The sequence below is a fragment of the Myotis nattereri genome, assembly GCF_964212035.1.
Source record: "Myotis nattereri genome assembly, chromosome: X".
NCBI lineage: Eukaryota > Metazoa > Chordata > Mammalia > Chiroptera > Vespertilionidae > Myotis > Myotis nattereri.
In genome coordinates, this window is record NC_138078.1 from 88,669,633 (window position 1) to 88,686,562 (window position 16,930).

The following is a 16,930-nucleotide window of genomic DNA, read 5'->3' on the forward strand; positions in this document are numbered from 1 at the left end:
TGTGATTGGAAATGTAGAGCAAAAGTCACCTGTGTAGACTTTTAACCAAGCTTCTAAGACCCAATGTTATTTATTTAAATCTTGCTGGATATTATTGTTGAATACTTTTATTCACTTGCCAAAAGTAAATTAGGCCATAATTACTCACTTTATAACATCCTTTTTGTATATCACATAAGCTGATTGTTCCTGTCATTTGTTTATAAGCTGACAGTATACTATAGTCAAAGTGAAAACCAAATTGAGAGCTAAATGATGCCAACAACTTGCAGAAATAAACACTTTTTATTTGGTCTTAAAGACTATAATTTTGGAAACAAACCTTGGAAAAAAATATTTCCTAATTGGAAATAAACCAGAGCTGGAAATTACCTAGTACAATTATGTTCTAAGAGGCCATCAGAAAAATAAAATTACATCGGCTGTGGGAAATCTTGTTGAATCAATCAAAGCAGAAGTCACGTTGCCTTTTGGGGGCTACTTTTACTTATGAAGAGGGACATATATTATCATGATACATCGACATTATTGACTGTTAGATATTGAAGTAAAAATATAAACAACTGTTTTATTTTTAAAAATAATTTGTATTTTTCAATTATGGTTGACATATAATATTCAATCTTGATGTGGTTTCTTCTTTACATCCTTACTTATAGGAATTCTGTTCAGTTAGCCTTCGGGTGGCTCACCAGAGTGATTTTTCTATAGTTTAGTTGTAACTTTGATGAGGTCATGGGAGGAGGTAAGAACAACGTTTATCTACTCCGCCAGCTTGACTGGAAGTCTAGTCCTTCTTTTGTAACTTGGAAATATATAAAATCTCATCACACAGCAGCATTAACAAATAACATTTTCAATCAGTTTTAATTGCTAGGGAATATTAACCTGGAACCCCAATTAAGTGAAACGTTACTCCTTTTCCCCAAAAGAGAATTACATGAGTCTTAGTTTTCCAATAGGAAAAAACCCCACAAATGCAGTGCCCTCAGCGGTCCCGGATCTGTCTCCTGCTTCAACAGTGTTTGGACGGAACAGACCCAGGGACGCCCCTTCTTCCAGCCTCTGACCACTCTCCTGCTTCTCATCCAGTCCCCACCTTCAGAACCACCTCCCGGACCAGCCAACACACCATTTTTTTTCTACCTTAACTCCTTATTGCTGAACAACCATGAGCTCCCAAATTCCTCAGAATGATTCCACTGAGGTGGAGGCTGTGGTCAACCGCCTGGCCACTGCATCTGCTGGCTGCCTGCACCTACCTCTCTCTGGGTTATTATTTTGACCCTGACAATGTGGCTCTCGAGGGTGGGGGGCACTTCTTCCACGAGTTGGAGGAGAAGAAGTGCGAGGGCACTGAGCATCTCTTAAAGTTGCAAAACAAGCGTGGCAGCCGCATTCTCTTCCAGGACATGCAAAAACCTTCCCAAGGTGAGTGGGCAAAACTCAGGACACCATGGAAGCTGCACTGGCCTTGCAGAGGAACCTGACCCAGGCCTTTTGGGTTTTACCCGTGCAGATCCTCATCTCTGCTACTTCCTGGAGAACCACTTCCTGGATGAGGAGGTGAAACTGATCAAGAAGATGGGCGACCACCTAACTCACCTCTGCAGGCTGCCGCCCCCCAGGCTGGGCTGGGCTGGGATGTATCTCTTCGAAAGGCTCACCCTCAGGCACCACTAGGAGCCTTTGGAACCAGGAGGTCTTTCAGAGGCCCCTCTGCATCCCCCTGGTGTCTCTGGCTTTTACCTGAGCCTCTTCCCGAAACTACTAGCTATTCTTTTAACCACCCTGAAGCCTTCTCCCATGCATTGGACCAAATGAAACAATAAAGCTTTTTGCAACAAAAACAAACAAACAAACAAGAAACCTATGAATGCTAACACTTTCCACAGATACCAGGGAAGTTTTAAACATCTTGCATCTTAATTATTGTACAGAGACACATCGATATTCATCTGTTCACAATGAAAGACCATGGTTTCCATCTTTCATGCTCCAAAATTATGGTTGTCAGCTTTCCTCTCGTGTATGTCCATTGGTCTTGTTAGTCCCATATTCGTGCTCATTTGCTTACATTCTCATCCCTTTCCAACACACACACACTCACACTCCTTATGAGAGGACTAGGGGCCATTTTGAAGGCTCTTTGCTTACCTGAGGGTGGAGTCAATAGAGTTTGAAACAATAGAAATATTGCATTATGGAGTTAATTTCTTTGCAGACTGTAATAGTATATTAATTATAATGCAGAGTGATGAGTATACGCAGTCTGGCGATAGTGCCATAAGGAATGGGGCAGTTAAGAGAGGGCCTAGCCTGGCTGGCATGGCTCAGTGGTTGAGCATCAACCTGTGAACCAGGAGGTCATGGTTTAATTTCCAGTCAGGGCACATGCCCAGGTTGTGGTCTCAATCCCTAGTGTCGGGAGGCAGGAGGCAGCCAATCAATGATTGCCTCTCATCATTGATGTTTCTATTTCTTTCTCCCTCTCTGTAATCAATTAAAATATATTTGAGAGAGAGAGAGGGCCTAGTAGCCTTAGCTGGCTTGACTCAGTGGATAGAGCGACAGCCTCAGGACTGAGGGTTTTGGGTTCAGTTTTGGTAAAGGGCATGTACTTCGGTTACAGGCTCAAGGCTCCATCCCTGACTCTGGTCAGGGTGCACGCAGGAGGCAATCAATTGTGTCTCTCTCACATCAATGTTTGAGAGGGCCTAGGACAGCAGTTCTCATCTTGTGGGTCGTGACCCCTTTGGGGGTCGAATGACCCTTTCACAGGGGTCGCCTAAGACCATTGGAAAACACATATGTAATTACATGTTGTTTTTGTGATTAATCACTATACTTTAATTATGTTCAATTTGTAACAATGAAAATACATCCTGCATATCAGATATTTACATTACGATTCATAACAGTAGCAAAATTACAGTTATGAAGTAGCAACGAAAATAATTTTATGGTTGGGGGTTACCACAACATGAGGAACTGTATTAAAGGGTTGCTGCATTAGGAAGGTTGAGAACCACTGGCCTAGGAGAAAGGAACAGCCTATATCTTCTTTTTTTCTCTTGTTTCCCTTTGTCCCCCTGGACATTCTACAGCTGATCCCATCAAAAGTCAACTGTAATCCTGGCTATTATATAAGGACATGTAGTAGAAACAGGGTCAGCAAAGCACAGTCAATTGGTCTAATCCACCTACTTTTGTTCAGTCCATGAGCTGAGAATTATATTTTACATTTTTAACTGGTTGAAAAAATCAAAAGAAACTTATTTGGGGATATGAAAATTCTAGGAAATTCAAATCTCAGTTGTATAAATAAAGTTTTATTGAAACATAGTCACACTTGTTCATCCATTTTCTAAGGACGATTTTGCACAACAACAGAGTTGGGTCGTTCTGACAGAGACTGTATATGGAGCTCTTATCTCTTCTTACTGCTATTATAAATCACAATGATGCAGTCAGCATTTCAAATGCCACATGTATTACCTATCTGTGTGAAAGATATTTTCAAAAAAGAAATACTTAAAATTTCATTATAGATCATCATTAACAAATAAAATTTGCAGTCAATTTTAATAATTGATATTAACTTTGAACCCAAATTTAAATGAAACATTACCTCTCCTTACCCCCAAAAGAATTCCATTCTTTTCATATAGTAGACTTGTATTGCAAAATTTTTCTCAATTATTATATTTTGAATTTTGTCCATAAAAATCTAAGGAAGTTGTATTTTTTTAAAATGTAAATTCCTTCATAATATCCTTGATTTTTTCTCTTGGCCTACAAAGCCTAAAATATTTACTGACTTCTCCTTTACTGAAAAACAATCTCTGCCAGAGAGTGTTGGAAAACTTACTGGAAAAAAAGAATAATCCTGCAATCTGCAATGCATAACTAGAGATTTTTTATTTGTTTGTTTTGTGTTTTTCCTGTTCCCTTCACTAAAAGATTGGGAATTACATGCTTTGGATTTTAACTAACTCAAGTGGCCAAGAAATAGCAAAAAGGTGTGAGAGATTCAAATATCTATTTTATGAAAAGTTTGGAGCTGATACCCATAATTGAGTCTTTGTTTGCAACTATTCAAAGAAAAATAAAACAGAAAGAAAGAACCTTTTCCTTTCACAGGTTTTGATGTGGATTTTGTCAGTACAAGGAAGATCAGCTTTTGTTTTCCATAATGGTTTCATGTTTGCATGTATACTATTTTTAAAATTTTTTATATATTTTTAATATATTTTATTGATTTTTTTACAGAGAGGAAGGGAGAAAGATAGAGAGTTAGAAACATCGATGAGAGAGAAACATCGATCAGCTGTCTCCTGCACATCTCCTACTGGGGATGTGCCCACAACCCAGGTACATGCCCTTGACCGGAATCGAACCTGGGACCCTTCAGTCCACAGGCCGACGCTCTATCCACTGAGCCAAACCTGTTTCGGCTACTATTTTTAAATTTTAACTTAGATATTATTTAAATATTCCTATGGTTCAGAGTAACTGAGGCACATTTAAGATATTCTCTTGAGTGCCATGTCAGTGAAGTAGCAATGAAAGAAGCACATCTTTGTGAAAGTCACATAGAGAGCACATGTCCCCATCTGTCACATACTTATACACTAAAGCAGACTTAGCTGGAATGGTGTATTGATGGTTCCACTCATTTCTATTTAATAGTTATGTGGGTAGAACTGTGTTGGGTAAGGGGGCGGGAGGAAGACATGACCAATGCCTTTATTTTTTAAAAAATATATTATTGATTTTTTACAGAGAGGAAGGAAGAGGGATAGAGAGTTAGAAACATCGATGAGAGAGAAACATCAATCAGCTGCCTCCTGCACACCCCTACTGGGGATGTACCCACAACCAAGGTACATGCTCTTGACCAGAATCGAACCTGGGACCCTTGAGTCCGCAGGCTGGTGCTCTATCCACTGAGCCAAACTGGTTAGGGCACCAATGCCTTTAATGATTTCATAGTCTAGTGTGTGAAGAAAGATAAAAAATTACCACAAAATATAATAAGTGGCAGTATACACATTCTGTAATTACTTGTACAAAATTTGTGCACAATGTAATGAGAAGAGAGAGGAGGTTCTATTAGCTCTGTCTTGAAGAGTTAAGAAAGTCTTTACAGAGAAGATTGCCTTTCAACTGGGTTCGTGTAGGTGAAAAGAAATTAATCAGAAAAAAAGAGTCATATGCAAAAATATAGAAGCACCAAAGAAAAACCATTTTGTGTGTGTGCTCCTTAAGAAAGTTCTGTATGGTCTTTATTATCCAGAAATGAGTGAGATCATGTGATATTTTTCCTTCATTGACTGGCTTATTTCAATTAGCATGGAGGGCAGGAGGGGGGTGGGTAAGAGGTCAACTGAAGGACTTGTATGCATGCATATAAGCATAACCAATGGACATAAGACACTGGGGGGTAGGGGAGGCCAGGGGATTGTCAAGGGGACATATGTAATACTCTTTGTAATACTTTAAGCAAAAAAAAAAAAAAGAAAGTTCTGTATGGCTAGCGTATTTACTACTTTCTGATAATGGGTGGTTAGGGAAGAATGAATGAAGGTGAGAGTAAAAATGCTTCTTTAATTTAGGAAAGGATTGAAAATACTTCTGCTTTCTTTGCCTATACTAGTAAAATATATTATTTCTCATTGGAGGAGTAAATAGTACAAAAGGACTTTAAATGGAAAGATAACTTTGTAGCAATTAAAAGTCAACATTTAAAGATGACTGTTTCTAGAACTACTCAAGTTTACAGTTCTTCTTTATTCCAATGATGATTTCAAAACACTTTAAATATTCATACATACAACATGCTTTCCAATATATTCTTCCATTTTGAAACTCTGTGATATTAGTTGGAAGTGTTTATAGTCCCCTTTGATTAGATGAGAAAGCAGAGGCCCGGTGAGTTTAATTGAATTACTCCAACAGTAGAGTTTAACGTAATCCAGAACAGAGCTTCTTATCCCTCAATACCAAAGCTCAGCTCATTTGCCATTGTCAACCACACCCCTTTGAATCACCTTTAAAATCATTAACTTGTTCTTGGAAATAGTCTCAACAAATTATGCCATCTGGACAGGGCAAATCAATTTACATGGAATCGATTTGGGGATGTGTTTCAACTCAGTGGCACTGTTTTCTATTGGAAACTTTTTCTTGCTAATGAGTCCTCCCAGACCCTCTGCTAAAATCACATGTGAGTTTCCATTTGTGGATATCATTTCCCCAGGTTTTGACGGCAAAGGAGAGAGAAGTTAGTAGAGCAGAGCTCATGGTTGCAACTGAATCTGAGAAATACTTTGGCTGTAGAGAGGAGAGTGACACTGACAAACAGCCCCATGTGACAATGGAAGACACTGATGGCTGCGGCTAATCAGTAAGTTGTATATACGGTAGGACCTTTACCATTTTAGGTCCTGGTGAGGCTGATGGCTTGAGAGTCTCTGTAAATACCTACATCTCCAGTTAATCTTCTATTAGAAGTCATCCTCCCAGTCTCAAGAAAAAATAAAAAGTAAAGGAGGACATGAAAATGTAAGCAATATTGCATTCTGCACCCTAGATCTGAAGGCTGTAGCAAATATAGGCATAAACACAAAACAGTTCAATAAGATACACAGCTGTTCACATATGACTTATTATACAAAGCAAACATCATTGAATTGCGATTAATTAAAATATTTAGCTAATATATTTTTTGACTGGATCCCAAATAAGAGTCACCATAGGCAGAACTTCTATAACAATTTGTCCTAAGTTACTGGACAGCTCAAGTTAATACACACCTCTTACTTTTCAATGGACTTATTCCATTAGTATGTAAATTCCATCAGAACAGGGATAAATGTTAGCTAACTAATTTTTGGAAATTACCTTTCTTTCAGGCCAGTGTATCCTCAATGATTAGCATAGTAACTAAACAATCAATACATCTTAGCTAAATAATTTTTGGAAATTTCCCTAAATCCGAATTATTGTAGCCCTGGCAAGCACCATATTTCTCTGCCCTGGTTTTCTATCTTGGAGATTCTCAAAGTGTGGTTTGTAAGATCCCTTCAGAAGTTCTGCAACATTAACACTATTTTCCTAATACTAATCCCAAAATATAGGGCTTTTTTTTATTGTGTTGGCATTCACATTGATGGTACAAAAACAATGATGGGCAAAACTGCAGGGGCTTTGGTATGAGACAAGGCAACAAAAAGTAAGATTAGTCATTGTATTTTTTACCACTATGCACTTGCAACTAAAAAAGCCAGTTTCACTTAACAGTGTCCTCAAAGAAGCAACAAAATGTATTAATTATATTGAAACTTGACACTTAATAGTCTCTGATGAAATGGGAGTGTACATAAAGTACTGCATAGTGAAGCATGGGAGCTGCCTCAAGGAAAAACAATTATTAAGATATGTGCAATTATTAAGATATGGCTGTTTTTTCATGGAACATCATCTTACTAGAGAGGATGAATGATGAACTATTGTCATTCAGGATTGAGAATGAATCAAGTTAGTCTGCTACTTCAAAGAAAATCACTGCCAATATTGTTGCAAATAATAATATTTAATATTTCAAGTGGAAATAAAAATTTTGGAAAAATTGTTACTACCATGAGATGATAGCTTCCCAATGCTTGAAGACTTTTCTGATACGATTCATGGTGACAATAATGAAGGTGACTTTGTGATAATGTGGAATGAAATGTTTGGAAGAGCTAAAAGACTTAGTGAATAAATATTTTCCAAATGACCAATACCTGATGGTATAATATCATGCATGGGTAAAAAATTCATTGAAAGTATAAGATAGAGCAATAGCTTTTGCTGTAAGAAAGTACAGACAGTTCAGTGATATGGTTTTAAATTTCACATCACAACTAAGCTTTAAGACATTACTAACTGCCGAGTTTTAGTGGAGCAGGGTTTAGAGAGTGACTAGTTTTAACCAGATAGCAAAAAAAGAAAAAGAACACTCCATGTCAAGGAAAGGGCTTATGCAAATTCATAGAAACATGGATGAGCCTAGTGTGTGTGAGGAATTATATCTGATTTCATGTTGCTGGGACATGAAATGAGGAGCGTGAGAGCTAAATTTACTAAGATTTAGAGAGGTGAAGCAAGTGTTGTATTTCAAAACCACAAATCACTCAAAAGTTACTATGATAATTAGCATTCTTAAAAGTCCTTTGGTCGCTGTGCCATAACACTAGTGCCTCCTTCCCTGTCCGCATCCCTTCCTGGAACCATATTTCTCTCCCAAAACTTAATTCTTCCTATTTTCTTCTGCAGAGATATCCTAATTTCTTCAGTCTTACTCCCAAACTATTTTGTTTTCGTTTTTAACATTTCAAAGATCTTGGCCATAACTTTAAAAGTTAAGTTTTAAAGTCCCGACTATTTAAGTTTATTGGCAGTAGCCATTCTCCACAATCTTTTTCTAGGAAGAGGAAATAGGGTAGATTCATTGTACCAAGTGTACATACTTACAATTTTGATAAATACTGTCAACTTCCCCGTAAGTGATGGACAGTACTATTTTGCACTATCACTAATAATATATAATAATGTTGATTCTCCAAAATCCTTACTAATCAAATATTATAAATCTCTGTTGTTTTCATCAAACTATTAAAGGGAAAATGGTATTTTATTGTTTGCTTAATTTTCATTTGGACAATTGGTGAAGCTGAATACATTTCAAAAACGATTTAGTGATTTTTTTTCTCATTTCTTCTGTGATTTGTCAGTATATATACTTTGCCCACATTTCTAATTGAGGTTTTGATTTTTTAATATCAAAGTGAAGTTCTCAGTGAATATGAAGTTCAAAGTGAATACTAAAACTTTACTTCTATAAATGTTGCAAATTATATCTCTCAGACAGCTGTTTTCTTCCCACGTTGTTTATGGTGTCTTTTATAAACTCTCTAATCTTATCAAATAAGAGAGAAACATGGTAATTAGCATATGACTGCTACCCTTCCCATTGGCTAATCAAGGAGATATGCAAATTAACTGCCAGCCAAGATGGTGGCTGGCAGCCAGGCAGCTGGAAGCTAACATGAAGCTTGCTTGCTTCAGTGACGGAAGACTCCAACGTTCCCTGCCTGCCTTGCCGGACTCTGAGCTTGCAGTTTGAAACATTGTAACAAATATAGAAGCTAAACAAAACCCCAGAAACCTGCTTTCAGCCCGCTGGGATCTCAGAGCTGGAGTTAAACATTGTTTCAATTATAGAACCCAAACAAACCAGATACCTGCTTTCAGCAGCAGAGGCCTCAAGGCTGGAGCCAGAGCTAAAGCTGGCCCAGAATAAAAAAATAAAAGAATAAAAGGATCAGTTGAGAGCTTCAGTCACCCGTCAGCCTGAAAACAGCCCTCAGCCCCTCACCCAGACTGGCCAGGCACCCCAGTGGGGACCCCCAACCTGGAGGGTGTATGACCAGCTGCAAACAGCCATCATCCCCTCACCCAGGCTGGCCAGGTACCCCAGTGGGGACCCCCACCCTGATCCAGGACACCCTTCAGGGCAAACCAGCCAGCCCCACCAATGCACCAGGCCTCTATCCTATATAGTAAAAGGGTAATATGCCTCCCAGCACCGGGATCAGCGGAGCTAGAGGCCTCCCGGCACGGGATCAGCATGACAGGGGGCAGCGCCCAAACCCCCTGATCGGCCCTGCTCTGTGTGTGACAGGGTGCTGTGCCCCAGCCTCCTGATTAGTCCTGCTCTGTGCCTGATACGGGGGAACTCCCCAACCCCCTGATCGCCCTGCGGCTCTGTGTATGACAGGCTGCAGCGCCCCACCCCCCTGATCGGCCCTGCTCTGTGTGTGACAGGGTGTGGCGCCCCAACCTCCCCCCTCCCCCACATGGGCCCTGCTCTGTGTGTGATAGTGTAGAGCCATAACATCCCCATCGGCCCTGCCCTGAGTGTGACAGTGGCGGCACCCCAACCCCCTGATCAGCCCTGCTCTGTGGGTGATAGAGGGTGGTGCCCCAACCCCCTGATCCTCCCTGCTCTGTGTGTGACAGGGGGCGGTGCCCCAACTCCCCTATCGGCCCTACTCTGTGAGTGACAGGGGGGAGCTCCTCGACCCCCTGATGGGCCCTGCTCTGTGCGTGACAGGGGCGAGCTCCCCAACCCCCTGATCAACCCTGCTCTGTGTGTTACAGGGTACAGACCTCCAACCCCCCTGAGGGGTCCTGCTCTATGCGTGACAGGGGACAGTGCCCCAACCCCCTGATCGTCCCTGCTCTGTGTGTGACAGAGGGTGGCGCCGCAACCTCCCTATTGACCCTGCCTTGAGTGTGACAGGGGGCGGTGCCCCAACCCCCCAATCGGCCCTACCCTGAGCCCTCCCAATCCGCCCTGCTCTGTGCATGACAGGGGGCGGCGCCCCAATTCCCCAATCAGCCCTGCTCTGAGCCCTACCAGGGGCTGCACCTAGGGATTGGGCCTGCCCTCTGCCACCTGGGAGCAGGCCTAAGCCAGCAGGGCGTTATCTCCTGAGGGGTCCCAGACTGTGAGAGGGCACAGGCCCGGCTGAGGTACCCCCCTTCCCCCTGAGTGCACAAATTTTTGTGCACCAGGCCTCTAGTTAGTTATAAAAATTATATTTTTTTCTATAACATATTCAGGTAGACAATAATATAAGCCACAATGTATAATCATTTCCCCCAATATTTATGTATTTTTTGACTTATTTGTGCTGCATAATTACATTTTCTAAGCATTCTGGGTCAATGGTGAGTAGAGAATTATACATTTTTCTCTACTTGGCTTGTCTTCAATGTTTCACTATCAAGATGATGTTCTTCCTTTATTTTTCATAATTAATAATTAAGTTGTAAGCATATCCTATATTTCTAAACTGATTGGGCTATTAATATTCTCTCTTCTATCTGAGTCAATTTTGTTCATTTATAATTTTCTAGAAAATGTCTATTTAATAAAAATTTACAAATTTATTGGTAAAACTCTTTATTGCATATCTTGAAAACAGCTCTTTTGTATCTGTAGTTATGACATTTTTATCATTCTCAATTTTTAAAAATGTGCTTATTGGCTATAATTGCCAAATATCTGTCAATGTTAGTATTATTTCTAAAAGGCTGGCTTATATATTTATCAACTATTATAATTTTTATCAATTTTATTAATTTGTTTTTATACATTATTTGGTTATTTTGTTTTCTTATCTCTTAACAAATTTGAAATTAATTTTTTTATGTATCTTGTTATCAATAAATGTAGTTAAAGGCTATACATATTCCACTCAGAACCACTTCATTTGTAGACAAAGAGAGAGATGCCATCATCTCAGCATTTCTTCTTTCTAAATTTTCTAAATTTTCCTTTTGATATCTTCTTAAAGCAAAATTTCAAATAGATTTTTAAAATTCAAACCATTGTGGTTTTTGCCTAATATTTCAATTTATTTCTAGTTGGCGACACTAAGGTTGAGGGAAGTAATCTCTACGTCTTCTACTTAGATATTCTACTGAGTTTTTCTTTTGTGATAGTAAAAGATTAATATTGGAAGTATTCTCTGAGAATCTTGTAGAATTTTCAACTTATGATAGACTCCCATAGTAGAACTAATTTAAAAAGCAATATATGTTATGAGGTTTGACTGAGTAGCCTACAGCAGGCCAATACTCCTGTTGAGAACAAACAGAAAAACCTGGATAAAATTCAAACTTTATTTTGAAGTTTTCAGGATAGTTTCAAAGGCAACTAAAATTTGAAGTACCAGATCCTAGAGAAAAGGGAAGGCCATAGAGGTAAGCCTAGTCTTTTATCTGCTGCTTTTCTTCTTGGTCTGTTTACTGATTCTTGATACCAAGAAAGAGGAAGAGAAGCCAGAATAGCTTTGGTCCATTACATAGAATGGAGGGACAGATATTGGATTTCTAGTATTTCAAAGGCATTATACATGAGAAGCTAAGATCCCAGAGTGAAAGAAGGCACACATACATGATCTACACACTTGGCACTAATTTCCTCTTCAAGGCCTTTTCTCACTAAACTATACAGGGCAAGATGGTTAAAACAACAACAACAGCAACAGCAACTACAACGAGAGAGAGAGAGAGAGAGAGAGAGAGAGAGAGAGAGAGAGAGAGAGAGAGAGAGAGAGAGAGAAAAAACAGCTATAAAGGAAAGTAGAGTTTTCCAGTTTCCTGTACTGGGAACCAAAAATTGGAATTGAGGATCCCTCATTATGTAGCATCACTAAATGACACTGCAAACCTTCAGTTAGAACAAATGAGGAATTAAACTCTGGAAATGTAGGAAAAATATAAAGAGGAGTTTATAGAGACTGCAAGTGAGCATGGGCCTCTTCAGTCTAGGATTGGATTCAAGTGGTCTGACCCTTGTGTTCTGGATAAGAGATAGAGTACATCTTCCCTGGAGGAAGATAACCTTGTGTAGAGCTTTAATAATTTTTCACAGGCAAGTTCTGGTGGTCAGTTAAAAATTAAAGAGCATAACAAAAACCAACCTCTAGGGAAGAATATGGACAACAGAAGATCTGCTAGGAGTCCAGCTATTCAATTGTTAGACTTTGACTTTAAATTACTGTGATCAATACCTTCATGTACTAAAATAGTAAGAGAGTAACTTTGATTTTTCTAAATGAATGAAAGGCATTAAACCACAATTCAAGAATTGTGATGAACTCAAAGCACAATAATATAAAAAGAAAGTCACATGTAGACATATCATAGTGAAACTGTACAAAACTAATGTCAAAGAGAAAATCTTAAAAACATTTAGAAGACTCGCCACCTTTAAAACAGCAGCAGCTAAACAGAAGACTGCAAAGAACTGCTGTAATTTAAAAAAGCTAAATAATTAAAGGGATAAACCAAGCTAATGAATTGGAAGTCTTTATATTCTAATTATATCAGTTCTCTTCAAATTTATCTGTAGATTTAGTGCAGTCCCAATAAAAATATCAGCCACTTTGTGTGTGTGTGTGTGTGTGTGTGTGTGTGTGTGACTTGATAAGCTCATTTTAAAATGTGTAAGAAACTATAAAGACCCACCATAACCAAGACAATCTTGAACAACAACAAAACTGGAGGAGTTACACTACCAGATATCAAGACTTACTTTAAACTTACAGTAATTAAGACACCCTTCATTGTTTCATATAAACAAAGTTACATGATCAAGTCTCTACTAAGACTCAGTGAGGGAAAGAATAGTACTTTTTCAATAAATAGTGCTAGATTAATTGAACATCTAAATTAAACCATGATCTCTTCTTCCTACCATATAAAAAAATCAATCCCAGGTTAATTGTGACCTAACTATAAAAGGTAAAACATAAACCTCAAGGAAAATAAACTTTTAATCTTAGAATACATAAAGATCTCTTAAACAGGACAGAAAAAGCAACATTTATAAAGTAAACAAATAATAAATTGAACTGCATTAAAATTAAAAATGCATTTTTTTCTTTTTTTAATTCTTTATTGATTAAGGTATTACATGTATGTCCTTATTGCCCCATTGCCTTCTAGCCCCCCGCTCAAGCCCTCACCCCCCTAGTGACTGTGTCCATTGGTTAGGCTTATATGCATGCATACAAGTCCTTTGGTTGATCTCTCCCCCTTACCCCCACCCTCCTCTGCCTTCCCTCTGAGGTTTGAGGGTCTGATCAATGATTCTCTGTCTCTGGATTTGTTTTTGTTCATCAGTTTATGTCATTCATTATATTCCACAAATGAGTGAATTCATGTGATATTTATCTTTCTCCAACTGGCTTATTTTGCTTAGCAGAATGCTCTCCAGATCCATCCATGCTATTGCAAATGGTCGGAGTTCCTTCCTTTTTACAGCAACGTAGAATTCCATTGTGTAGATGTACCACTGTCTTTTAATCCACTCATCTGATGATGGGCACTTAGTTATTGTAAATTGTGCTGTTATGAACATGGGGATGCATATATCCTTTCTGATTGGTGTTTCTAGATTCTTGGGATATATTCCTGGAAGTGTGATCACTGGGTCAAATGGGAGTTCCATTTTTAGTTTTTTGAGAAAACTCCATACTGTTCTCCACAGTGGCTGCACGAGTCTGCATTCCCACCAGCAGTGCAGGAGGGGTCCTTTTTCTCTGCATCCTTGCCAGCATTTGTTTGTTGATTTGTTGATGATAGCCATTCTGACAGGTGTGAGATGATACCTCATTGTTGTTTTGATTTGCATCTCTTGGATGATTAGTGGCTTTGAGCATCCTATATAATAAAAAGCCAATATGCAAATAGACCGAATGGTGGAACAACTGGAACAACCAAACAACTGTTTGCTATGACATGCGCTGACCACCAGGGAGCATGTGTGGAACATGGTGGGCATTGGCCATGGTGGGATGGTGGAGCAGGTGAGCAGGGACACCAAACCCAAGGTAGGGCACAGGTTGCAGTCATCAGGGCAAGCCTCTGGTGGTTACTGAAAATTCTTTGCTCCCATGCACTGCAGTCCCACCCAGTGCTTGCACCTGCTGCCAGCGCCAGCCCAGCTCACACCCGCAGCCAACACCGGAGTTGACACTTGCATCTGCTCTTGGTGCTGGTCCTGGTTACGCGACGCCGTCAGCGAGTGTGAGTGACAGCTGCCAGCCCTGATCACCCCTGAAGGCTTCTCCACCTCCCCCTGCTCCTGAGGGGCAGCAGCTGCCACTCGCACTCGCTGCTGGTGCAGGTCCCTATTGCTTTACGGGTGTGAGCAGGGCCGGCACCATCAGCACATGGGAGTGGCAGCATCAGGAGCCGGGCTTCCGGCAGACAGGGGACCAGGGGTTGTGGTTGGAGGAACTAGGTGGGGGCACAGAGGATGGGTCAAGACTTGTCCCTGTGCCCACCACAGCCTAGTGGCCCACAGTTCCTTTGAAGGTGCATGAATTCGTGCACTGAGCCCCTAGTGTTTTCATATGTCTCTTGGCCTTCTGTATGTCTTCTTTTGAAAAGTATCTATTTAGGTCCATTGCCCATTTTTTGATTGGTTTATCTTCCTTTTGTTCAGTTGTATGAGTTCCCTATAAATGTTGGAGATTAAACCCTTATCGGTGATAACATTGGCAAATATGTTCTCCAATGTGTGGGCTTTCTCATTGTTTTGTTGATGGTTCTTTTGCTATGCAGAAGTTTTTTTTATTTTTATTTTTATGTAGTCTCATTTGTTTCTCTTTAGTTTCTATTGCCCTAGGAGCTGTATCGGTGAAGATATTGCTTTGGCATATGTCTGAGATTTTGCTGCCTGCGAATTCCTCTAATATGTTTATGATTTCCCATCTTATGTTTAAGTCCTTTATCTATGTTGAGTTTATTTTTGTGTATGATGTAAGTTGGTGGTCTAGTTTCATTTTTTGCATGTATCTGTCCAATTTTTCCAACACCATTTATAAAAAAATGTATTTTCATCAGAAGATATAATAAAAAGAATAAAAAAGAAAGCAATAGAGTAAAAAAATGTATTTGCAATTTTTTTATATAAAACAAAAAATAGGACATGCATCCAGACAAATAAGCAAAGTAGAATATGACTCAAGAGACATAGAAATGTGCAAAAGACTTGAATAGGTGTTTAAAAAATAAAAGATATCCATATGGACAATATGCATATAAAAAAATTATCAAAGGAATGAAAAATAAAAACCACAATTAAGTATTGCTAACTATTCACTGGAATGAACACTTTTAAAAGACTGACAATACTACATGCCAGAAAGGATACAGAGCAATTGAACTTTCGTGCACTGTTGATGGATATATAAATGAGTACAAACACTATGGAAAATTTGTGATATGTTTAAAGGCTGAGCATATATTAACCACGTAACCCAACAATTTCTACTCTTAGGTACATGCACAAAAAAAAGAGTGCATATATCTACCAATCTCTCTCTCTCTCTCTCTCTCTCTCTCTCTCTCTATATATATATATATATATATATATATATATATATATATATAAAGAGCCATCACATCTGAAACAACCAAACGGATGACCAAACAGGCTGAGTGGTGTGACAAGGCAGGCAGGGGTTTAGTGAGGGACAACCAAATGACTGAGCAGCAGGCTGCTTGGCTTGACCAGGTTGGCAGGGAAATTAGTGAGGGATGACCAAACGACTGAAAACCAGGGTGTTTGGGGTGATCAGGTGGGCAGGGGGGTTAGTGAGGGATAGCCAAATGACTGAACACCAGGCTGAATGGGGAGACCAGGCCGGCAGGGTGGGCAGTGAGGGGTGACCTGGTCAGCATGGTGGGGTAGTTGGGGGCAACCAGGTTGATGGGGTGGGGGGCGGCAGTTAGGGGATATCAGGCCAGCAGGCAGAGGCAGTTAGGGGTGAGCAGGCTAGCAGGGGGGACAGTTAGGGACGACCAGGCCGGCAGAGGGGGGTATTTGGGGCCGACCAGGCCAGCGGGAGGGGCATTTCAAGGTGACCAGGTTGGCAGGGGGGTATTTGGGGGCAACAAGGCTGGCAAGGGGCAGTTAGGGGAGACCAGGCCAGCAGAGGGGGCAGTAAGGGGCTACCATGCTGGCCAGGGTGACAGTTAGGGGCAACCAGGCCAGCAGGGTGAGGCAATTTAGGGTGACCAGGTTGGCAGCAGGGGGCAGTTGGAGGCAATCAGGTTGGCAGGGGGGTCAGTAAGGGGCAATCAGGTTGGCAGGCAGAGGTGGTTAGGGGTGATCAGGCTGGCACAGGGGTTAGTTAGGGGCAATCAGGCAGTCAGGCAGGTGAGCAGTTAGGAGTCAGCGGTCCTGGATTGTGAGAGGGATGTCCGACTGCAGGTTTAGGTCCCCAGGATTGGGCCTAAACCGGCAGTCAGACATCCCCCAAGGAGTCCTGGATTAGAGAGGGTGCAGGCTGGGCTG